Source organism: Equus przewalskii, chromosome 13 (assembly GCF_037783145.1).
Source record: "Equus przewalskii isolate Varuska chromosome 13, EquPr2, whole genome shotgun sequence".
Lineage (NCBI taxonomy): Eukaryota > Metazoa > Chordata > Mammalia > Perissodactyla > Equidae > Equus > Equus przewalskii.
In genome coordinates, this window is record NC_091843.1 from 56653989 (window position 1) to 56680401 (window position 26413).

Consider the following 26413-nt stretch of genomic DNA (forward strand, 5'->3'; position numbering starts at 1 on the left):
GATTGAAACAGAATCAAACACTGAGTTTGACAGATGTTTCAAAGAAAAGAGGAAGGAAAGCAAAAATAAAAAGATAGATATTGATCAACAAGAGCAATGTTGAGAAATTGGAGGCAGGCTGGAAATAGAGTTAACAAATAGGTTAGAGGTAGATTCTGGGAGTAAGAGCTGAAAAGCTAAGTTTATTTAATCTGAAGAATCAATGACTGAGGTGTCACTTAGTAAATGCCCTTAATATCCCACTGTGCAGACCAGAGCAAGAGAAAATGGAAAGAAATTGCACCTGGAGAGTTCTGTTTGATAAAGGAGGTCTTCTTGTCTTTATGGATGATTAAACCGTGGACCAGACTAATAGAGAAGCTAATGAATCTTACTTGGAGATCCTGTAGGAATGGATGAGACAACCATTTATCTGGAATAAAGGCAAGTGATAAACTAGACTAACTCTTAACTTCTTCGTGTTTTTGGAATTGATAGTTTTCTCGCTAAGGAATTTGTCTCCACCTTTTCTGCTCAAACCTACTCAGAGAGGTTTTATCTAAGAATATACCATAGTAAAGATCAGGCTCCACTACTTCCATCTTGAAAAGGAAATAGAAGTCTTTCAACTGCAGGGTCCCCTCGAGCTGGACCCTACCTCCTTTCTCCTCTTTCCGGGCAAAGCTCTTTAAAGGTTTGTCTGTGTTGGCTGACCTCACTTCTCTCTTTACTCCCCTACCCGCTGCATCCTGACTCCTTCCCTTCCCTCTTCTCTGAAGCACTTACCAACACTGCTAACGGCATCCTCATTAGTGAATTCAAGAGTATACTTTTTATTCCTTATCTTAACAGAACTTTTAAGAACAAATAACACTTGCTACACTCTCCTTCTTGCAACACTATTTTCCTTGTTTTTTTTTGTTGCTATTTTTTTATTGTAGTAAAATATATATAACATAAAATTTGCCATTTTAACTGTCTTTAAGTGTACAATTCCATGACAATAATTACATTCACAGTCTTGTTCAACCATCACCACTATCTTATTCCAAAACTCTTCATCACACCAAACAGAGACTCTGTACTCATTAAACAACTTCCTATATTTTCTTGATTTTGTAACCCTATAGTCTTTTAATTTTTCTCTTCTTTCTCTCTTTCTTCCTTCTCAGGCTTCTCTGTGGGACTCTTTTCCTTTACCCATTACTTAAAATCTGCTCTCCGTGAATACTGACATAGACCCTTGTCTCTTCTTACCATATACATTTTCTTTGGTAAATCTCAATCTGTTCTTGCAGCTTCTGCGAGCATCTAAAGCTCAGATCTCTGTCCTGAACCCTTTGAGATAATTCTTTACTTATCTGTTGTCACCCATCAATGCTACAGCCCTTTTGGTCCCTCTAAAGCTTTATGTTATTTTTATTTTTTTTCATTCACCTTAGCGCCATCCACTTTGCCTCATGATTAGTGAGTAGCTAAAGAAATCAAAATTGCCCAGATTTATTATCAGTCTTTACTATAAAACTGTGAGATCCTTGAAGCCTTGGAAGCACATCTTGTTCAGTGTGTTATTCCAGTACCTCCCTCGGTGATGCCCATCAAGACCCTCATTATACACGTGTGGAAGGTGGTAAGGGGAGCAAGAAGGAATTTTCATAGTGTGTTAGACCTCGACTGTGTGAAGCAAGAATTTTAATTTGGGTGGTCTGATTCCAAAGTTTGTGGCTTAACTATACCAAAAAGCAATTATTATTAAATGGTTTTAAAAAATTATTGGAATATATACCATCTGCAAAAAAAAAAACCTTGGTTTTCTTGGAGAGTTTTACATAGCTCATCATTTTTGAGCAATTTACCAGTCAATGTAAACTGATAGCTCGTCTGTCTTGGCAGTGGGACTAAAAATTCCTCAAGGGCAAGGAATGTGCTTTATACATTTTTTTCCTCCCAGTTTTACTGAGATATAATTGACAAAGCTTTGTAGTATTTCTTTTTCTCACCTTTGCAATTACATTTCCCTGTACTTGGAATTTATTTCTCCTTTTACTCACTTAGCTTCTTCATACTCTTAAGATCTCAGTTGGGAGGTCACTTCTCCAGGAAGCTGCTTAGGAACTCCTCCTAACTTCTCTCACTGCATTGTCATGGCTGGTCTCTCCTACTGGTCCCAAAATTCCATGATTGGTAGAGATAAGAACTACTGTATTTATTGTGTGTTTCAAGGCTCAGCATGAAGTTGGCAATTATTAACCATTTGACTCAACAGCAATGACTGTTATTGAATGAAGTTATAAAGGCAAGGGAAACAAAAGAAAAAAATTAACAAATGTGACTACATGAGACTAAAAAGCTTCTGCATGAACAAAACAAAAAGACAACCCACAAAATGGAAGAAAATATTTGAAAATTATATATCCAACAGGGGGTTAATTTCCAAAATATATAAAGAACTCGTGTAACTCAACAACACACGCAAAAAAACCCAATCAAAAAATGGGCAGAGGATATGAACAGATATTTTTCCAAAGAAGATATACAGGTGGCCAAGAGACACATGAAAAGATGTTCAGTATCACTAATTATTAGAGAAATGCAAATCAAAACTACTCCTGTCAGAAAGGCTATAATTACCAAGACAAAAAATAACAAATGTTGGAGAGGATGTGGAGAAAAGGGAACATTCATACACTGCTGGTGGGAATGCAAACTGGTGTAGCCACTATGGAAAACAGTATGGAGATTTCTCAAAAAATTAAGAATGGAAATACCACACAATCCAGCTATCCATCTACTGGGTATTTATCCAAACAACTTGAAATCAACAAGAAATTTATGCCCTCCTATGTTCATTGCAGCATTATTCACAATGGCCAAGAAGTGGAAGCAACCCTAGTGTCCTTCTACAGATAAGTGGACAAAGAAGATGTGGTATATATATATAAATGGAATACTGCTCAGCCATAAAAAAGACAAAATCATCCCATTTGCAACAGCATGGATGGACCTTGAGAGTATCACATTAAGTGAAATAAGCCAGACAGAAAAAGACATGATTTCACTCATATATGGAAGATAAACAAACACATGGATAAAGAAAGCAGATTAGTGGTTACCAGAGGGGAAGTGGGCTGCAGGGTGGGCAAAAGGGGTAAAGGGACACTATACTGTTACTATATAGATAGTAACAGATAAAAACCAGACCGTTGGTGGTGAGCAAGATGCAGTCTATACAAAAATAAACAAAGAAAAATGTATATCTGAAATTACACAATGTTATAAACCATTATGATCTCAATAAAATAATTGAAGAAAAAACAGAAGTATTGAGAACATCTAAGTATCTTTATGCTGACTCATGGATACTAGAGGTTGGAGATAATTGATTCTGTCTGGCCCTTGCTGTTTTGTGTGTGCCATGTCAAAACACTTTACGTTTAATTGAGAAACAGTAAAAGTAATGACAGAGCTTTTATGGACAATTAACTAGAAGCTTCAAAACCTTATCTGCAACTTAGCTTGATGGGCACATTAGCTTAATTGATATTTATTGATTTAAGATAAAGTCCTATCTAGCATTGTTTAAATTGAGGTTCTGCCTTTCTTTTTTAATTAAAAAAATAAAGAATGAAACAGTTCTTATGAAACAAACAGAGTTGCCTTGGCTCTGTTATTTATAGAGCATGCAAATTTCTGGGTGCTCTTGCTCTGTAAACTACCAGAAGGAGGCTATAACTCCTGTTCTGATCTGTCTGTGTTCCAGGCACTTTGGATAATGTATCTTTGCTTTGAAATAGATAGCCTTGGTGCAGTTCATATGGAGAAGAGTCTTGTTGAAGAAGATCCAGGTGTATTGAGCAGCGTATGAAAGGGCAATGCAATGTTATATATTTCTACAACTACCCATGATTGCGAAATACTTCCAAACCCTTGTTTATAGACAAAAACTCTATGAAGTGTGTATATATATTTCTTCAGATTTTATTTTATAGCTATAAGACCTTGGCCTTCAGTTTCTTCATATTTAAAATGAATCTAAGATCTTGGTGCCTGGAGGTAGACTTTCAATAGTTTTCCTGTCTGAAAAATGTATTGTTTGAATGCTTTTTTATGACACTATACTTTAAAAAAATAATTTAAAGAATCTTAAAAGCCAGACACCAAATTTGGGAAAATATCTACAAATTAGTATAAAAAAAAGGCAAATGGGGAAAATTGACAAGGGATATGAATAATTTCCAATATAAAAATAATAAATGGCAAATACATGTGAAAAAGTTCAATTACGCTTGTAAGATAAAAAAGTGCAAATTAAGATAACAATATAATTGAATTGGGAAAGATTAAAGAGATATAAAGATATAAAAATTAAAGATAATTTTCAGTGTTGGCAGTAACAATGACTAGTAGTTATTGAGTGCTTGCTACATGCAAGATACTGTACTTCTTTACCTTTACTGAGGCACTTAGTCATGAAAAACATTTGTGGTAGATGTTCTTGTCAACTGAAATTTTACAGATGAGGGAACTATGGCAGAATGATGATGAAGAATTGCCCAAGGACATATAGCTGGTAAGAGAGAAGCCAGAGGGTTTGATATGATAACCATTATACTACATTGCTTTGTGAACTATTAGGTGAATAGATGCTGCCACAAATGGCTCTGTGGGATGAACGTTGGTATAAATATTCTGAAAATCAGTTTGGACCTCATTTTGGGCTATGGAACATCTGGTTTATCTCTGCAGCAGATATCATCTCTGCTTCTCTTGCTTAGGAAACGTCTTTATATCTTTTTCCTGTATCCTTTATCTTTTGTGTTCCCCTAAATATTATTACAATCACTTCATCTTACAGTTTTATATTCTATGTCAACATACATCTGCCCAAGAACTCACTTACCTAGGTACACATCTTTGTTAACTATTATCATATTATGATATGATATGTTGTCATATTTCAAATCAATTTTATCTTAGAATGTCATTCTATCTTCAGCTCAATTTTACACAGAATATGTAGGTCTAAACAAAATTATTAGGGGCCGGCCCAGTGGTGCAGTGGTTAGGTTCACACGTTCCACTTCTCGGCAACCAGGGGTTCACCTTTCAGATCCCAGGTGCAGACAGGGCACTGCTTGGCAAAAGCCATGCTGTGGTAGGCGTCCCACGTATAATGTAGTGGAAGATGGGCACGGATATTAGCTCAGGGCCAGTCTTCCTCAGCAAAAAGAGGAGGATTGGCAGTAGTTTGCTCAGGGCTAATCTTCCTTAAAAAAAAGAATAATTATTGTGCAGATATAAAACCATAAGCCATAATCACTCATTTAATTTTACTGTTATTTATCATCTCACGAGGCACTAAGGAATGAGAGTCATTGGGAAGGGTAAGCATCTCAGTGATGGAGGAGGAAGATTGATTCAACATGGGTGGTGCTGCCTTGAAAAAGACAGGCTGTATCTGGGATGTGATGAAGAATCTGGGCATTCAGGGGTGTAACAAAGGAGCACTGGGGCTCCAGAAACTGGAGCAGGAAGAGACAAGGACTGTGATGGGCTGAAATAACTTAACTCCCATTAGAAGAGATGAGATTGTACAAAAGTCATACTTTACAACCGTGTACAGAGTCAACTGGCTGGATGATTCCATGGGCTTGACAACTCAGGAAAAGGAGGAGTCCTTGCTTGAGGACGGCATGTTTCCAATATCTTCCTATATCAACATCTCAATTAGACAGTCTTGACCATCAAGAGCAGTGTTCCTCAACTTTTTTCGCTTTTCTGCACCCAGGCTGCTCCTTAGACGAAATACTCCTCAAGTTATGAGTCATTCTCTGCAGTTTTGCTCGTATCTTTCCTACTCAAGAAGGTGGATCATATGCGCTTTCAAGCTACACATTCTCCCCATCCCATCATTCTAGCATACCCCACTACCCTTAGGAGCATCCCTCCCACATGCACAAGGAGAATTACTGCTCTAGATAAAGAGAAAGAACTTAGGAAAGAATATGAAAAAAATGTGACATGATCTATTTTGCCAAATCAGGAACTTCCGAAACTTAAAACAAAACAAAACAGATTTATCTGGAGTCAGCGCGTGTTCCTCCATATCAAGCTGCTCAAAGCCTGAAAGACAGATGCAGACTGATCTGATCTCCCCTCCAGCCTCCCACCCAGCGTCTGGCACTCCCGTTCCTTTAAGCGCAATTCCGCTGCATTAATGAAAATGTTGCCCCTGCTACTTTATTTCTAGATCTAGAAACAGTGCCCAAGAATATTCTTAGGGCTATGCTTATTTGAATATGAATATGCTTTAATTTGTAATGGTTATGTTAAATTACTTAACTTTATCTATAATGGAGATAATTCAAGGTAAGAGGAGTTTCTGAGTTACTTACCTAAGGGAGTTTCTTTGGCTGTAGCTTGAGAAATGCTCACTATTGTTAACTCTAAAGTCCACTGAAAGACATTTATCTAGAGGGCGAAAGAGTAGGAATGTGTTGGAGCATTCTGGAAAAAAACAGCTTCTGTACGATAAAAGCAACACTGCAAAAAGATTGTTTGGAAAGTAAGACAGAATCAGATTAAGTAAATTTAGGACTTTTTAGAAAGTCACACAGTAATTAATTAGAAACAACTAGCAATAATAATTAATGAACTAAGTAAAATTAAAAAATATGTGGATTTTGATAAATTAAAATAGTTGAAATAGAGAAACCCAAAGTTATTATTATAGTAAAATTAAGAAAGAGAATGTTTTTCATTTGTAATCCTTATTAATTTCATAATGGAAACTATGTAATTATGGTTTTAATTTGCATCTCTGATCACTACTTGATCAGATTTTCCATATGTTTATTTTTTCTGGCTATGCACTCCTTTGGGAATTGATTGCATCCTTTGCCTCTGTATCTATAGAAGTCTTATTTTTCTAATGAGTTTACCATCTTTTTTGAAAAGATGTATTTCGTGGTTTAGCATACAAAGCCTAGCACATTTGCAGGGGTTCAATACATATTGATTTCATTGAAAAATAAAAGAGGATGTTTTTCGTATTTAGGAATATATTTTCCTTTGCATTATTGATTTATTTTATATATCACATGAATTAACTGATATATTTATCACTTTAAAATATATTCCAATTTTATTTGCATACCGGCAAAGCATTTCCTTTGGAGTTTTTGTTTTTCCAATTCTAAAGCTTCCCATGGGTAGTGTAAGTGCAGGAAAAATGGAAAGTATTTCACAAGGATGAGAACCTTCAAAAAGAAGGCAAACATATCTGAATGGGGAATACTCCTCCCTCTGCTAATAATAGCTTTCTGCTGTGGGATGCTGGGTTGTTAGGGTAAAGGGAAGGTCATTGAAATTGGAAAGGAATGTAATGTGTTGATACCAGAAAAGTTTTTAAAAAATGATACATAATTTGTTAAAGTACGCTTCCTCAAAATGGGTTTGATTCATTGAATTGCCTATTGGCTTTACAGGGGCAACAAAATCTCCCAAGTTATTGCAAGTCAAATTGGTCCTTATCATCTTTATGCTTTCCTGGCATTGTTAGAGACCATGACTAATGAAGGATATCTCTTCCTAGGACCATATTTCACCTCCTCTATGTGGAGCTCATGTCCAGTGCCAAGGCGTCCGAAGACTTAGATTTCCTGGGCACCGAAACACAGCCAAACCAGTCTTCCCAGGACTTGATTACTAACAGACTGTCGCCAACATTGGCCTTTCCTGCTTTGATCAGTCTTTTGTACCACCTGTCTTTTCTCCCACAAGTAAGTTTCCTGATTTTGCTCTTAACTTCCAACTCTTGCCTCTGAATGTTTGATGAACTAGAGAAGCTAAGGTAGGAGTAAAACCTTAAGTCTTCTTTCTTGCATAAAGGGTAATGACTTATACACCACACTTTATAAATGAAACCAACCTTGCTTCATTTGCTATTGATGATTGGGTCATGTACTGACAAGCTAGTCAAACCTAACCGTGATGGGGTTGAGTATGAGGGAGGCTAGCAGTCACTGATGAATTGACATGATCTGTTTATCCATTCATTAATTTTTCACCCCTCTGTTCAATAAATATTTGAGGGCCGATCATCTTGTACCACTAAGCCTTCGTGGAACTTAGAGGTTAGTGAGGAGGCAGACATAATCATAAAAAAATATTCATACAAACAAGGAATGATGGAGAAACAAAGCATTCTGAGAGCCTATAATAGGGACGCTGACTTAGTTTAGGGAAAGCTTGGCTGGAGATCTCACACTTGATCTGAATATGAAGGCTATGTTAACAGGGAGATGAAGAGCAAAAATAAATGTGCTTTGTTAGGTAAAGAAAAGACAGTCAGCTCAATTTTTGTCTCACAGAAGCTGAAAAGTATCCCCTCTTCTCTTTCTCACTAGCATTTCTGGTAATGAGAGTGCTACAGTGAGCGCTCATGCTCCTTCAGGTTTCTTTGTGTTAATGTGCCGTTATGGAAGGGTACAGGCATGCATCTCTTCTGTGAGATGCTATGGCATTGGGCAGACTTGAATAGTACTTGAGAAGTAGCCAAGTCTTGCTTTTATTGCCATAATCTCATCCTGTGTCTTCCCCAAACTGCAGGTCTGCCTAGATCCTTGGTGCTCGTCTCCTGTGAGGCCAGTGCCTGGGAGGAGGTGGAGAGGCATTGGCGTAGGGGAAGACTGCGTGAAATGCTGCCTGCAAGCACCGTGGCCTAGAAGGGAAATGGGTCTGATCCATTATGCCACTGTTCCAGCCTCAGTAGTGATTCCAATTTTTCCAAAAAGATTCAAAATATTCATATAAGAATGTGAAATATTGGGTGACAATAGCCTATGCAGATGTAGGAAGGCTGGATAAAATACTGAACTCAGTAAACACACACATGGAATAGAGATTTTGTACTAAGGAAGATATAAATCTAGTCAAAGGCAGGGACTAGAACGCTAGCATTTTTCACAGGTCATACAGGCTTATGGTGGCTATTGTCCACATGAAGAAAATGTGGGTAATATTTTGTTTTTCTTTCAGAGGAATAGTGAGCCAGCTCAGACCTGGACCAGCTTTATAGGATGAATGCTATAGCAACATGCAAATGCTATTTAATTTATGCTCACTTTTTGGGTGAAGTTTCTGCATCTTTTAAAAGGTCTTGGGACTCTTGATAAAAACAGTAACTCTAGTTATCCAGAAGACTTTTTTCTTGATGAGAAAAGAGACTGAAATGTTCTCTTACATTGCATATTTTAGAATAACATGGTTTTTGGTGGCTTCTTGATTTTGTAATAGGCTTGGCTTCTAAGCTTTATTTCTGATCATTGTCAGAAAATTTTAGAAGAGCCAAATTTAAAATAAGTTTAAACATTTTTAACTTATTAATATTCAGAATTGGAAAAAGTTTTCATCACTGTAAGGTTACAAATTAAAAATAGTCTTTCCCCATCCTTTTTTACCCACACTAACTCCCTTGAGTGTTATTGCTAATAATTTGTTATTCCTAAGACTGTCAGCTATTATTTTTATTATCTCTTTCTATACACTCAAATATATATGTACACATGTACATATATACACACATAGTAGGCATGGTCACACATACACTCTCTCTCTTTCAGACACACACATACACATATACTATTTTTAAACACATGAGGTTACATTGTATATATTATTAAAAATCTAGATTTTTTAAAATTCAACAACATGCCATGGGCATCCTTTCATGTCAGAATATACAAATATAATTGGTTGTGTTTGACGACTGCATAGTATTCCTGGTTGGAACATTTCATGATTTATTTAACCATTCTCAAATTGATGGACATTCAGCTTGTCTTCTAAATTTTGCCTTTACTAAAAATACTACCACGAACATCACTTGTCCACTTACTCTGGAATACTTGTACTCGAATTTCTTCAGGCTGTCTTCCTAGAAGTAGAATTGCTGGGTCAAAGGTTGAGCATATTTAAAATTGTGATAGATACGAAGGACAGAACGTTAGAGACATAGAACTGCTTCTTTGCCCCTTCTCTCCCCTCAAAAAGGAACATTCCTTAATAGATTGCCAGAGCCATGCTCCAAGCTAGGGTGTCTGGGGATAAACTGTTGTCCAAGGGAGAGTCAGCCAGCCAGTTCTCCTGCCTGGTACAAGAATTTGAATTTATAAATAGAGAAAGATTGAATTTGTTATTACTCAAGCTGTTGGAAAATAGCTTCCAAAATATTAAAAAAGTAATTTGATTTGTTTTCCTGGCCCCATTTCAAATGGTATAGTCCTTACATACCTTGAGAAGATTGTCTCCGAGTCCGAGTCCCATAACTCACCTTCCTATTGGTCAGCTCTGTCTCTTTTTCTTTATTGCATCATTTTTCTCACATTGATTCCCTTGTATTTCATAATAAATAATGACTTTGCTGACTTACTGCTGGAAGTCCCAGGCCACTATTTATTGTTCTACTTCTACCGACTTTAATGACTTCTGGAAACATCTTGATGGTAAATGTACAGACCTTTGTTAAGAAAAAAAGAAAGAAAAAATATGTCTCCCTTTTTGTGCAGTCCCTCTTGAGTTTTCTTATCTACAACAACCCAAGTGACATTGGTGACCTTCGTTTATTCCCACTGCCCCTGATTTTAATAGGTCTGGTATTCTTGTTAAAACTAGAATGCAGTTTCTGCTTATGTGTACATAGCTCAAACACATAGACTGATTTTTGGTTACCTCATTCATTTCAAGTCAATGTCCACATGGCTTTCCTCACGGACCTTTAGCTCTCTGTGAGCATTACTGATTCCTTGGTTTCTACCTTATACTAAATATATGTTTCTACTAAGTGTATATTCCCTTAGTTAGATAATTTTTATTTTAGTTTATTTTACTATAAAAGTAACACACATTTATTATAAACCATTTAGAAAGTACAAAAATGGAATTTTAACAAAGTAACCATAGCTCTACTCCTCAAAAAGTTTGGCTGTTAATATTTTGTGTACTTTTTCCTGAGATTTTAATTTTTTTATTCTACATACTTTGTTGTTCTATGTATAAAATTTTATCTTTATACATTTTTATATTTATACATTTACTTTTTAGTATCTTGTAGTAAAATATACATCATATAAAGTTTACCAATTTAACCATTTTTAAGTGTATTTTTAAGTGGTATTTTGTAGATATACATTGTTGTGCTACCATTACCACTATCCACAGAACTCTTTTCATCTTGCAAAATAGAAACTATGTACCTATTAAACAATTATTCCCTGTTCACCTCCCCCCAGCCCTAGGCAACCACCATTCTACTTACCATCTCTGTGAGATTGACTATTCTGGGCACTTCCTATAAGTGGAATCATTCATTTTTCATTTTGTGCCTGGGTTGTTTTACTTAGCATAATGTTTTCAAGTTTCATTCATGTACATAATGTCTTCAAGTTTCATCCATGTAGTATGTATCAGAATTTCTCCCGTTTTTAAGGCTGAATAGTATTCCATTGTATGTACATACTACATTTTCTTATTTAATTATCTGTCGATGGACACTTAGGTTGCTTCCACTTTTTGACAGTTGTGAATATGGGTGTACAAATATCTCTCCTAATTCTTGACTTCAATTATTTTGGGCATATACAAAAAAGTGGAATTGTAGGATCATTTGGCATTTCTGTGTTTAATTTTTTGAGGAAGTGCCAAACTCTTTTCCATTGAGGCTGTACCATTTTTTGTGTACCAACAACAGTGCACAAGGGTTCCAATTTCTCCATATCCTCACCAACACTTGTTATTGTCTGTTATTTTCTCCAATAGTAGTCATCCTAATGGGTATGAGACAGTATCTCGCTGAGGTTTTAATTTGCATTTCCCTAATGATCAGTGATGTTGAGCATCATTTCATGTGCTTTTTGACCATTTGTATATTTCTTAAGGAGACAAATCTGTTCAAATCTTTTGTCCATTTTTTAATTGGGTTTTTTGTTGTTGTTGTCATTGTTGATTGGTTGATTGGTAGTTCTTTATATATCTGGACATTAACCCCTTGTCTTAGTCAGTTTGGGCTGCTGTAACAGAATTTTTTTCAAAGAAAATCTTTATTTCTCATTAACTTTTGAAGGATAATTTCTCTGGATACGGAAGTCTAGATTGGTAGGTTTTTTCTCTCAGCATCTTAAATATTTCACTCCACTCTCTTCTTGCTTGCATAGTTTCTGAAGAGAAGTTGGATGTAATTCTTAGCTGTTCCTCTATAGGTAAGGTGTTTTAATCCTCTGGCTTCTTTCAAGGTTTTTTTTAATCTTTCATTTTCTGAAGTTTGAATATGATATGTGTAGGTGTAGCTTTCTTGATATTCATCCTGCTTAGTGTTCTCTGAGCTTCCTGGATCTATGATTTGGTGTCTGACATTAATTATCTCAAGCCATTGGTCACTTTTTACTCTATTCCATTCACACCACCTTCCTTCTGGGCCTCAAGCACACCAAGCTCTTTTCTAACTTTCAGATCTTCATTCTGTTATTCCCTCTCCTTATAATGCTTCTGCCCTAGCTCCTCCTCTAACTTCATTTCATCCTTCAGGTCTGAGGTGAAATATTCACTTCTGTCAAAATAGGAAGTTGACAGGTACAAGCTCTTTGTTTCAGACTCTGGTCTACTTTCTGTTGCCTTCTGCAGGGTCCTAGGAAGACATGAGTTTTAATAATTTGCCAGGGAAAACATATGGACAGGAAGTGGACATTTACTACAATTTTGAAAGATATATTTTCAGAGAGTATGTAAAGTAATGTTCTGAAGAGACTTGAAGGATAGGGATCATGTTATTTAATTCTTCCATGATTCTCATAGCAATGGATATTTATTATTTGAACAATTTGTAGGCATTTGCCATTAATACTATTGTCATTATAAGAAATACTTATTGGTAGGTTGATTTCTAAGTATTTCTGTTGCATTAAGTGAAATTTACTGGTTCATAGCCGAGTTCCTAGACTAGTCTGCTGTATTTCTGTATTCTTTGGGCCTCTAGCAATGCACTCATACCTGGTTCATTCAATAAGCCGTTCATTCAACACACATTTATTGAAGCTTCTTTGTGGCAGGTGATATTGAGATTACAAAGAGGAGCAAGAAGAATAAGGATTGGCTCTGTCCTTAGAGCTCAGAGTTTGGTGAGGAAGATAGATTTGTGGAGAAACCTCTGTAATTGTGGTATTCACTTATGAGAACCAGGAAAGAAGCTTAATCAGGCTTCACTCTAAAGATAAGATCTGAACAAATTCTAAGGGAGAAGTGTACTCCTGGTAGAGTGAGCAGTGTGAACCATGACAGGATGATATAGAGATGATGAACATGTTTGGAGAACTGAGAATGGTTTAATGTGACTAGAGTGTCAACTGTGCATGGGGAGAAGGGACAGGCAAAGGATGAAGTGAGAAAGTCAGATGGTGCCAGATGGTAAAGCAAGCTCTTGGATGCTGCTTTGCAGTGTTTGAATTTTCTCATGGACTTGATGGACAGTGACATTGGGAGTGACCTAGTTCAACCAGTGTTTAGAGATGTAGCTCTGGAATCAGTGAGGAGAACAGCCTGCATCAGTTGATACTGCATTGACTGAATTAACTGGCTTGTTTACTTTCCTAGGCAGTGAATATATAAAATCCTTTGTTGCCACCTAAAAACTAATGTAGCCATCTCTTTTTATGGGAAAGAAAGCTAAACAATAATAAAATAGTCAAAGGAAAAAAATCATGAAGATTAATCTCTCTCTGAAAAAACAAACCACATCAATTGAAGTGATTTATCTCCATCAAATTATTTTTCTTTATATTATTAAGGTTTTTGTTTTAATTTAAACATTCTACCATAGTTTTTAAGACCCGTGCCTTATAACATTGAATGATTATATGCTTACCACACAGATTTCAAACTTGCCAAGAATCAGGACTTGTTTTTGGCAGGGGAGAAATAAAGCTAGCACTTAGGTGTTTACAGAATAATGTGTCTGTCAAGAATAAAAAAGCTGAAGCAGACAGGCTTCGGCAAAGGCCTTTCACTTCCTGTCACTCGCTCTTGGCACTTCTTCATTCAGAACATTTATGAACAAACTTGGGAGATTCACAGTCACCTCCTCACAGTCAGTGTGTACACTTATGGGTCAAATGAAAATAAAACTACTTTATGAGTGAAAATTGCCCTTCCATAGGAACTGCGAGTAGTCCAGCTATTTTGTCAGCAGCATTTTATTGCTTTTCTGTATCGTTGGATCTAAGTAGAAGCAAGGGGAAAGCATTCATTTCGGTGCTTGGAAGCAGTGCCAGTTATTTCAAGAGAATGGGAAACATCAGGATTGGTTTTACTTTTTATCAAAGATCACTCTCATCAAATAACCTGGAGTCTATTTTGAAGAAACATGTTTCTGTGAAAGAGGATTTTCCAACTGAGCGGTTGGAAAATATTCTACAAGTCATCCTCACAGCCAAGCATAGAGACAGCAAGGAGAAATGCCCATTTCCTTTCTGAATTCTCCAGAGTCATTTTTGATTAGGAGAAATGCTAATCCAATTCCCAAAGAACTCATCCTGACGTTTCAGTGTGATCGTATGTCTGCGTGTGGTTGTAAGGTTTTTTTTCTGTTTTGGTTTTTCTTTGTTTATCTGCCCAACAAATATTTATTGTTTTGTTTTGCTTTTTGGGTTCTATGATCCAGCTCACTATTTGGGCAAACTTTTGTGAATTTGATGAGGTAAATCACTGGATGACAGACCATAAAAGAGATCTTTTACTAGGACTAGCAGCGGATATGCCTTGTCTCTGGAGTCCAGGTTTCTTCTTAGCCTGCACAGCCAAGGCCCAACCTCTTCTTGGGAAGTCTAACCGTGGCAAACTCCAGGACAGAAAAGTCCCCTTCTGCCACTGGGATGTGGGACTCTGAGCTCTTCTGTGTTCTTTCAAGGGCGAACAGTTTCTCTCTTCAGGCACAATTCAAAGAGAAATTGTAGTTTCTCTAGAAGGATTATATTGTATAATCAGAGACCAGTAGACATTTAAAGTAAATCATGATCGAAACCCTCAGGGTTAGAAGGGACTTTAAAGGCCATTTGATGTTGAATTTCCTCCATGACATTCTAAGTGTTCCCACTTGAATTCTTCCTCCAGTAGGGTGCTTCCAAGTTTCCTGGGCTGTCTGTGACTGCATTTGTTGACACAGACATTTTCTCCTTATTTATGTCTAAAATCTATTCTTTTCACTTTCAACCTATTTGTCCTAGTCATACATTGTGGAGCTTGGATTAACATCTGACTACTTAAGAGCAGTGCTTCTCAAACTTTAGCATGCTTGAGAAATTGCTACAAGATTGCTTCCTGGGGTCTACCTCCAGACGTTCTGATTCAGTAGGTGTGAGATTCTGTCACAGAATTTGCATTTCTAACAAGCTTTCCGGTGCTGCTGCTGCTCTGTGGATTACCTTTGAGCAGCAGATTTTGACTATTCAAGATCCTTCCCTCTTCCTTTGGGAACTGCACCTGGTTTTTCTTTCAGGGACTAACTTGTCTCCTACCTCAGACAGACTGATTGGGACTACCAGCCACGCCTCTCCACCGACCAAGTGTGTGCATGTGACAGAAGGTAGGCCAATGGGATTCTGACTCTTGAGAATTTGAAACAAGGGGAGAAAAAAGTAGGGTCTCCATCATCCTGTTGACCACAACTACTACGCAGGTCCTTGGGCCTTCCCTGCTCCCCACTGCTTCTAGGTCTAAGCCTCATATCCTTTCAGTAAGTGATGGCTTTTCTTCTGGTTCCACCTCAGTTTTTTCTCCTCCTTTTCTTCCTCCTCTTCCTCTTCTTTCTTGTGTTAACCTATTAGTTTCTACTTTTTGCCACCAAAAACCTGAGCAGATACAAAACTACAAAGAATTCACCTGCTCTCTTGACCATAGTCCACACTTTCAGATAAGACAATGACGACTTGCTTCTCCAGATGCAAGGCCTCTAGTTCTTTCACTGATTCTTTGTAGAACATGTTTTTGAAGAAGTCTCCACACTGTTGTGTTTTCTTTTGGGACACCTACTACTAGTTGTTTCCATCCCTTTTCAAGTGTGCTGAACAGATGTAAATCCAATACTTCACCAGTTCAATATGGCGTGATCCAGACTGCAGAGAGGAAAGAGATTTTTAATGCCCCAGCTGTGGGCACTATACTTTGATTAATGCCACCTAAAGCAGAAAGAGAAAGGAAAAATGGACAATTGTGTAGTAGTTTATCTGGTCAGTGTCAACAATGAACAGAGATAGTCCAGGTTCCACAGTGGATCTTTTGCACTGAATGTTTAAATGTTGATATGATTTCTCCCCTACCCTTAGTGCTATGTAGACCAGAGAGAACACCAGACGTCTCATTTCTGCTGACAGGCAAGCAGGGAAATTGGCCCAAGATGGAGGAGAAAGCAAGGGTGTCTTTGGACAGCATGCGCTCAGGGCTGGTCTTGTGTAGAGGAGAAGGGAGGGTGGAACATTAGACTCAGCCATCATCGTGTGCTCAGAGAGTGTGCTGGCACTTTGAGAAACAGTAGAAGCAAAAGGCTTTCCTGGGATTCTTAACTGCAGACAAGACATTTATTTATGGGCTCTTTGGCTCGCTTCATTCTGGGAGAGTGAGAGAAGTCTGAGAAGAAGGCAGGGATGCTCAGGAACATTAGGAATTTTAAAAAACAAATTGTCATTCTTGCTATTCCATGTAAATAGGCAGAAGTTTAATTTGTCTACTTGATATGCATATTCATAACTAGTCATTTCTTGGGCGGGAACTTCTCAGGCAATAAAAAATGGTCCTCTTTGTCCTCGATGGTGATTTTGAATTTAAAGCAGAATGACACAAAGCATTTGGTCACTTCCAATAACAATGGTAGGGAACACAGGCACAATAGGTCTTTGGATTTTTCCTGTAATTTACTTGAAATTATTGTTATGTGTCCCTGAGATCTAGGGTCAGTCTACTTCTATGTAGCAGAGTGGGGTGGACAGAGGAAGGGGATGAACCGTGATGCTTTTACAACAAAGGCTCTGCCGATGCATGGAGATCTGTTGTTAGGATGGTCCTTCAGATTTGTCCCAAACTGAAGCAATGGGACTGAGCCTTTGTATCTCATTATCACCTGGTCACTGGATGTGGGCTGCCCTGGCAGAGGGTATGACCTTGGCTGAGGTGGCTCTCTCTGTCTGACTGCAGTTGCAACAAAAGGCTGTAGCTGAGAGCTGTCAGGTGGCCACAGTCCCAGCTGTTGGCCAATGGGTCCCGCCTGGGGAGTACTGACAAGGAGCTGGACAGTGCCCCCCATATCCACTACAATTCTGGCCATCCCAATGGCTGCCTGGTGGGTCTGGGTGACACAGGGGAGTTAATACTCTGTGGAGAGAATTTTGATAGATGATGGGAGATAGAAAGTCATCAACAGATAAATTCCTCTCCTCTCCTCTCCTTTCTGGATTGTTCTGAAATGCAGTTTATGTGACTAAGCAGTATGCTGCATATGTTGCAAAGGTGTGACCAGCTTGGCAACACAGCCCCTTGTATGTGCTCTCCTGCCTTCTCTGCCTCCTTTCTTTTTTCTTTCTTTTATTCCCTGGAAGCATATCCTTGCACTAAAATGGTAGCATGGTAGCTTTTGCCTTAGCCTCTGTTTTCTAGGGAATCCAGGCTAAAACCAAAAGACCTTCTTGAAATCTCTGGAATTATAGAATTTAAGTTATAAGGGGCCTTAAAGATTACCCAGTTTAATCCTTCTCATTTAACAGGTCAAGAGACAGAGGCTCAGAATGGTTCAGTAATTTGAGTGCATCCCAGACCCAGAACCTGGGCTTCCTGACTCCTGGTCCCATGCTCTCACTTGGTCACATCTTATTTACACTAACTCACTTGGAAAATGATTTGACCCAAGAAAATGGTCATGTGATGGGATTTTACCTCTGACATGAGTGGCTGGGGCCCATCCTGGATACAGATGCTCTTGACTTTTTGCGCTACCTCCTATGAGGGCCTCCCAGAGAATAGTATAGAGTCTCTAGACTGTTGAAGCTAGTAGGAATCAGGGAGATCATCGAGCCTTGTGTTTCCAATCTATTTACCATAAAGGATCCCTTCTGCTGCCTCCCTTCATTTTAACATCCAAAACTTTTTACCAAAATTTCTTCTGAATTGCTTTTTTAAGACATAGTTATTTTTCTATGTCTTTAATTAACTAAAGACATACAAAACTTCCATCAGAGTTGTTGATGTGAGCTTACTTTTTCAGCCTTATATATTGCAGATAAATATATGGCTTCTGTTTAACTCTTTAAAAGAGAGTGACAAAACCACTTTTACAGAATCCTTCCAGGAACCCCAGGGAACAAACCACTGATCTCATCTGCCCCCCATACCTACCCTCCACTGCCCCAACAGAGGCCCAGCAGATACCAGAGCCTGGGCTAGAATCTGGGTGTCCTGACTCAAACGAGGCAGTTCTTCCCAAGTTCCCAACAACCTTCCCCCTCAAGAGGCCTCTTACCTCCTAGTCACTGTCAAGGTCCTTACTGTTGACTATGAGCAGGTGCCATTACTCCCAAGTGCTTGTGCCTGCAGTTCCTTGGAGATTCCTTAGGCATCCATCCTTGGGCTGCCGTCCTTCCTCCAGGATGCTCATCCAGAGGAGAAGGCCATTTAGGGTCTTGTCAGTTAAACCCCAGTTGTTCTCTTGCTCAGAAGCAGTTCTTGGTGGACTAGCCATATCAGACTGCTCAGCCCTAAACTGCGTGTACGGCCAGGAGGGAGGTGGCAGCCATCAATGGCTCCCTGCCTGTCACTTTCAGGTCCATCTGCATTTGGATTTCCCCAGGAAGAGAAGCACTGAAGTTCAGGAGGATAAGGGTCTGTGGCCTGATTGTATGGGAGACATTTTCTTAAGAATGAGTACCTTTTTTAGGACTTTGTTAGTTAATTAGCTAATTAGTTACTTCATTAGTTAATTAGGACTAATTAATTCAACAGATGGATTCTTCCTAGCCTCCTCATATTGGGCTGGTAATTGAGAGAATTTGGTTCTAGTCCTTACTCACTTGCAATGCCATCTTGAGAACATCGCAACTTCTGTAGAGTTGTTTTTTATTTTGTAAATTGGGATAATAATACCCATTTTAGCTTCCTGACAGTTTATCATTCTTTCTGCCACTGTCATCCTGGCTCAAGCCCCAGTCACCTCTCCCTGGATGACTTCCAGTCAGCCTCCTAACTGGTTCTACTCTTGCTTCATAAAAAGTCCATTCTCCATAGAGAAGTCAGAGTAATCTCTTAAAAAATTTCATTAGACTCTATCATTCTTCTGCTTAAATCCCTCCAGTAGCTTCCCATTAGATTTAAAATAAAATGTGGGCATTTTGTTATGACCCTCTGGGATTTAGCCTCTCTTTGTCTCTGAGTCCTCACTCCTCTCTTCCTCTTGCTGGCGTACCACGCTCCAGCAACACTGACGTTCAGTTTGCTCTTGCCACACACCAAGCTATTTCCTGCCTCAGGGCCTTTGCATTGCTGTCTCCTCTGCCTGGAATGCTTTTGCACATCTGGCTGGCTCCTTCTTGTCATTTAGGTCTCAGCTCAAATTATTTCCCCTGAGAGGTCTTTCCTGACTACCCTATTTAAAATAGTCCTTCATCCCATCTCTTGGTCCTCTTTATTCCATCATCGTTTATCACTATCAGAGACTATCTAACTTAAATAAATAAATAATTTATCCACTCAGTAGGTTTTCTCCCCCTAAAATGCAAGCTCCATTAGGCAGGGCCCATGTTGGCCTTCACTACTGTATCTACTTCAGCTACTGGACTCCCAGAGCAGGCGTTCATGAATAATGTGTTGAATGCTTTTGTTCATTTCATGCTGTTTATTGAGCTCTTCGGGTGTGGTAGGTGCTGCTCCAGCCATGAGAATTAGCAGGGACAAAACAGACAAAGCCCCTGCCCTCATGGTGCTTATGTTCTGTGGGGGCTGGTTTGAGGGAGACATCAGAAGGTACAAATAAATAAACAAGCAAATACTTGTCTGGTGGTGGTAAGGGCTTTAGATGAGAGACGTAGGAAGGAGGTTTGGAGTGTCAGATGGGATGGGGATCAGGGGAGTTCTCACTCATATGTGATGAGAAATTTGAGGAGGGTGAGGAAGCAAACCGTGAAGGTGGGGTTGGTGGTGAAAGAATGTTCTGGGCAGAGGCCTTGAGGTAGGTGTGTAGCTGGCATGTTGGAGGGATAGCCGAGAGACTGGTGTGGCAGCAGCAGGGAAAAGGGGGTAAAGTAGTAGAAGTTGGAGAGGTAACCAGGCAGAACAAGGAGGCTTTGCTGGGCCTGCAAGGGCTTGGGCTTCACTCTGAGCGAGAAGGAAACCCCTGGAGATGTCAGACTGGAAGTCACATTTGATCTGTCTTTCTTTCTAAAAGAGTTACTCTGGCCATTTATGAGGATAGACTTGGTGGGGGTGAAAATAGGGAGATACTTCAGAAACCAAAGGAGGGGCCATCTGAGTCGAGGTCATTTCAAGGTGAGGCAGACAGGACTTGTTGATAGATGGAATGTGCGGTGGGAGAGAAAAGAGTCAAAGTTGATTCCCAGGTTTTGGCAAGAGGGATTAGAAGAATAGAGTTGCTATTTATTGAGATGGAGGAAATCCGTGGGAAAAGTAGGTTTGGGGGAAAATCAGACAGCATTTCTTGGGAAAGAATTATATTACCTTAAGACGGTATTGTTACTAAGATGATTGATTCCAGACCTTCAGGGGGCCCTTGACAGTTTTTTAATCTAACATCTTCTGCCTTCATTTAAAAATTATTCTTAATTTTTAAATTTCTTGAAAATAAATTTGTATTCATGTCTGTGTGTGTGTGTGTGCGCCATGGGGTATGTATAAATGGCTGGAGGGGATGAAAAAGTCATGCCAGTAATTGATAGGTGAAGCCTAGTTCCAGCATGTTGTTAGCTGGGATGGCTTACCCTCCTATCTGTTTTGGATAGTAGAAAACCAAAGCCCAGAGAGGTGGGGTGTTTTGTCTGAGGGCAAACAGCTAGGGAGAAGTGGAACCAGCCCCAGAACAAAGGTCTCTGCTCTTTCCAGCCTGGGCTTCTTCCGCAACATCACACTAATTCTTCACTGTTGCCTCTCATTACGGCAACGGGCATCTCTTGGAGAATAAGGATTAGAAACAGATTGAGTAAAATATACACACTGTTAAAGATCATTGTCTCCTCAGAAATACTCAAAATCTCCCCAAAGCCAGGGAGAGGGGAGAGAAGGCAGCGTGAATGTTTCCAGTCACAAAATGTGGAGCACTAAGAATTTGCCTATAACTTACCAAAAAACTTAAGTATTTATTTCCTTTTCTTTATGCTTGTAAAGCAGCAGGAAGAAACAAGCTGTTCCACTCAGAAACCACAGAAAAATGCTTCCGCGATCTGAGGCTGCCTGTAGCATATGGGATGAATTCTTTGGATTTAAGAGGCAAACATTCAACAGACCATCCTTCCCTCACAGCGTCTCCCTCCACCTGTGACAGGGGGGCCTTACTGAAGGACCAGCTGACTGTGCTTGACTTGGTGGGGAAAGGTTAGATCTGTACTCCTTACCTCCCCACCCCTCAACAGAAGGGTTTTTGCTTTGCAAAGCTGTGAAAGGTCAATAGAAAAATGGGCATGCCCAGCACTCTCCTTGGATGTTTCTTAAGGGTGGAAAGTCAATGATATAAATGTCTAATTAGAGAAGGAAGACACTTGCACATTTAATCTTGGTGGGGGCTGGGGATCACACTTGGTCTCATTATCGCTTCGGCTCCCTACAGTCTTCCCTGACACTTCTCCTATTACTTTCCAACCGCCATGCCAGGCGCTGCACTTGAGCCTCTGGGCTGCCGTGTGCTGTGGCTGTCATTGATACTGAGGTGACATGAGGACCAAAGCCCTGGTTCAAGTTTCTTTTGTACTCTGTGGGAAAAAGCTACCAATTCAAATCTGGTCAAGGATCACCATGAGTCTTTTGGCTCTGCTAGATTCATCTGCAGGAAACTCCGTCCCTAAAGGACAGAATGAAGTGTTCATATGGGCTTCTGTAGAAAATGCCAGGCTGTCATCTTCTGGGGAGGTGTGATTTTTAAAGCACATTAGCCACCAGTAGTTGATGAGTTTCAGCTCTGAGCCTTTCCTCTAGTGTGTGGGAACTTGATAGAGCACGACGCTTGAGATTTTACAAACAAGTATATGAATACTCAATGACTGTTCATAATTCCTAGTCCTTAGGGGTAAAATATTGGGGAAGAGGATATTAAAAACAACATCAAACAGGCCCAAGTGCAAAATGGTTAGGATGTTTTTTGCAGGGGAGCAGGTCTGTGGTCTTACCTAATCACCAACTATCCTATTAGTTTGAGGGATGAAATCTCCGGTTTTTTCTTGTAGGATGTCAGGGACCACATGGCAGAGTAAAAAAGGGACAATTAACAGTGGAGAGTTTACATTTGATTAAAGTCTTTTCAGCCCAAATAGCAGAAGTTTTTCTTTTTTGTTCCAAAAACTTTTCCCATAATTCAAAGGGATGAGGATAACAACAAGCTTGGTTTGATGCCCTGTCACCTCTCAATCCTTTGTGCAAGCACCTCAGAAAGTACCACCATGGCTGATTTCAGATGTGGATAGTGGAAGTATTTTAAATCGGACCTCAGAAAATGCTCTTCTGTTAGGGGTAGCTCCCCATGCTGCTGGGAGGAGGCCTCCGTACCCACAGCTTATTTTCTCATCCCCCTCCTGACAAAATAGCATTAAAAACCAAAGCAGAAACCTGTTTCAAGGATAACACATCATGGGAGGGAAGGAAAATCCTGGTAGCTAACAGTGAGCACCCTAGGAGAAGCACTCAGCTGGCCCAGCCTGGGCGCTGGTGGGAGGTGCCCACAGAACGGACAGAGCCCCAGCACTTGGTGGACGCCCGACGGAGGTCGCATATCTGCCACCTCCCAATCCACAGGAGGAGCCACAGGCCTCCAGTGAGAGGTGGGGCCTCCCTCCTCCAGGAGATTGGCCTGGGGAAGTGTTCTCTCTCCCACTCCTTCCTTTTTTAGTCTTTCATGGAGATTATATCTTGATTTAAAAATCATCAGAGAAGTAGCAAATGCTATCAAAACTGTAGAGAGCCAAGAGGGAAGAACGCATTAATAAAGGGATAATCTTGGAGTACAGATAAGGGTCAAAACTAGCAGAGAGAAATGCAGGGTGAGTGGCTAAGGGTGTTCTCTGTATATGTAAGACTCCCTCTTAGGCGAAGGTTTTGATGCTGGTGATGTCGCTGGAGTAAAGTCCAGCATCTGAGAAATATTTCTGCTGGGGCTACTCAGGACCCGTGGTGTCCATTCAAGGCTTTCCGTGAACGTATTCTATCCAAACTTCTGGAAATCTCTTTCTGTACTTCTAGGCTCCTTTTATGGAGTGGAAAGGACCTTAAACCACTCTCTGACTAAGCTAGGAACAAGTGGTTTCTTTTCTAAAGCTCTAAATGCTGCCCCAAAGCCATTTAACAATTATCTTGTTAATTGGGAGACTTTAGATTTTGTTAATTGGGCTTCAGTATTTCTCCAAGCCCTTCCCAATTAACCCAGTTTCATTTTGAGACAGGGAAATTCCCCAGTGGAGGTCACCCCTTCTAGTGCAGGCTGCTCACAATGGAGAGATTTTTTTTCCTCCCTGTTTTTCTAATGATGCAAAACAAAGCAAACAGACCTTAGAATTGGCCCTTGTAAATAAAGCCCAAGAAAAATGGCAGGAGCCGAAGTGAAGTTCCCACTTTGCTGTGGGGACAGTGGCCAAGCAAAAAGGACAAATGTCTCAGGGTGATCCGCCCCTGCAAGAGCAGTTCTTCCAGGGTTGAATTCCTAGCACCCCTAAGAAGAGAGCAGGATAAGGCGGGAAGAAAAATAGAAGGAGGAGGAGGCGAATGAGGCCAACGCAGCTGCAGGCTCAGATGATGCAAAGGAAGAGCGATGGAGCGTTCTTCTTATAGATTATGAAAAAGACCCGAGATGGCCTATATAGAACTATATTCCTATTTTTTTTTTTTGCTAACTATTTCTCTGTACAATTTTCATTTTTCCTTCTTCAGCTTCTCTTCACATTTATTAAAAAAAATATTTTCTGGTTTGCTTTTCATTTCCCACGTTTGGTTCCTGTCCTCTCTCTGAATGGTCCTCTGTCCCTTATGTCCTTTCCTAGTCATTTTAAGTTGTTTTCACTTTCTGGTCTTTTTCTCTTCTCCCACCTTCCCTAAGCCCCATTGAATAGACATGGGACATAGGAAAATGATTTCCAGAGCCACAGGTTTTCCAACAATTGAGCAAGAAAATGTCTTTCTACAACAATTTTTGTTTGTCTTTTATCTCAGAGGAAAAGCTTGTTTGTTTGTTTGTTTATTACTAGATACGAGTTCACTCGTTAGTGAACAGAGCAGGCACAGAGCAGCTACTGGGTTCTGGTCACTGTTCAAACTGCTGAGAATACACAGACGAATGAGATAGTAAAAGCAGCTGACTCTGACTGAGCGTGTGCTCTATTCCAGGCACAATCTTTAACATTTCCTTTTCATTTTTTTCTCTCTGCTGATTCTCACAGCCAGCTTTATGAGGAAAGTTCAATTTCCTCCATTGTCAGACCATTGCCTTGAAGTGTTGGGAGCACAATATGAAGCTAGCCGTATGGCTGTGGAGCCCCTGACTTCGACACTTTGCTCTAGTGTTAGTCCCTGCCGTAGAGTAGCATGCAGTCTAGTGGGGGTGATTGACATTGAAGAGAGGACCACTGCAACAGAATGCGCGGGGTGCTGTACTGGGCCCTCATGTACGGTTGGGCGGTTGTACACTGCGCACCTCCTGGAAATGTCATTCACTTAACCCTAGAAACGTGCGGTGCTCTAGCAGGAGACAAAACCCATACAAATAATTTGAGTAAAATTTGATTCAAATTTAATAAGTTTAATAAGAAGAATTTTTAGCTGGGAATGGGGACTAACTGCAAAAGGATGGTAAAGAGAATTTTAAAGAACACAGGAAGGGCAGAGATAGGACTTCAGTATCCTGATTCCTTTCTGAAATCAGAAAGGGCTGACAACATGAAACTTGTTTTTAGCAATCGTAAAGAATATTTCATTAACATCTCAAAGGCAAATTAAGACCTTAACATCACATATACAAATTAAGAGGTGTGAACAGGAAATAGTGTGTCTGGGAGATTTTATTTCCTACGGCAAACTAACTTCAGTGTGCCCATGTGTGCCAGACTTCCAGCCCAAGACTTCCCTCTGGTCACAGGCAATGTCCAAACCCCCACAGTGGTGCAAAGACACAGGCACCAATCACATTCAAAATTAGCCTGATGTTGCCTTCCAGAGTTGTCAGATAGCTTGTGTTGCAATTAGCATTCGCCTGTCACATTAAATCCAACTGGGTGGCTTATTTAAGAACTAGTGGACTCAGTTTGTGGTTGTGTTCTACTTAATCTTTTTTTTTTTTCTTCTGGGAAGACTTAGGGCTCATTGTCCCAGGATGGGAGTGACCAGAGGACATCGTAGAGGATGGGTGCCTGCCTGGTTTTTGCAACATGGAAGCCTCTGAACTTCATTCAGTCTTACTGTAAATGCAATTTCCACAGGGTGATGCTATGATTTCATCATCCTCATAGGATCGCGATGTGGCAAGCACATCCTCAGAACGGGTGGGTTGGCTTGCTCAGGTAGGCATCAAGACCTGAGTCATTCTTTGAGCACATTTGGTGACTGCTGCGTGCACCAGCTCTGTTTAAATAGTAATTTAAAAGGTCATACTCATTTCTCCATGTAAGCAAAGGTTTTACTGAACCACTGAGGCACCCCACCCTTGAGTCTGGAAAGAACCTCAAGTAGCCAATCTAAAAAAAAACAAGGACTCTCTCTCTCCTTCTGCTCATTTTTTTTCTGGTTGTTCAACACGGTATCCTGTAATCGCATCACTGGAGCCTTCCTGCATCCCATAGGAAACACGGTTAGCACACGCTATCATTTACTTCGCTGGTTGTGCATTAATTGCTCTGCTTGTGGTGGGCAAAGTACAAAAAAGCATTGAGTCGGGGTATGGGAGGCAGATCTCCTCACTACCTTTGTCCTCTTTCTCTGGGTCCCAGAGTCATGCAAGAACTCATGGATTGCAGAAGGCTGGAGGTGTGTTTGTTTCGTTTTTCTCCAAAGGTAAAGCAGTGGACTTTAGTGTTTGTGTCTATGAAATTAGAAACTAGAGCTCAAACCATCGAAAGAAGGTGAGGGTTAAGAGTACATGCCCACGCCTTTGCGTACTTTATTTTTCTAGGTCTGCCACACATTTGTTCTGTTAAAAAATAATAAA

At 39.8% G+C, this 26413-nt stretch overlaps 1 long non-coding RNA gene across 1 annotated transcript in view; it reads left to right on the forward strand.

Moving 5' to 3' along the window:
• The first annotated feature begins 250 nt into the window (after positions 1 to 250).
• The window catches only part of LOC139075130 (uncharacterized), a 44355-nt gene continuing 18192 nt past the window's right edge, over positions 251 to 26413 (forward strand). Inside the window, exons 1-2 of the long non-coding RNA XR_011525195.1 lie at positions 251 to 423; positions 7574 to 7760. This is a non-coding gene — a long non-coding RNA (uncharacterized lncRNA). The remainder of the gene's footprint in view (positions 424 to 7573; positions 7761 to 26413) is intronic.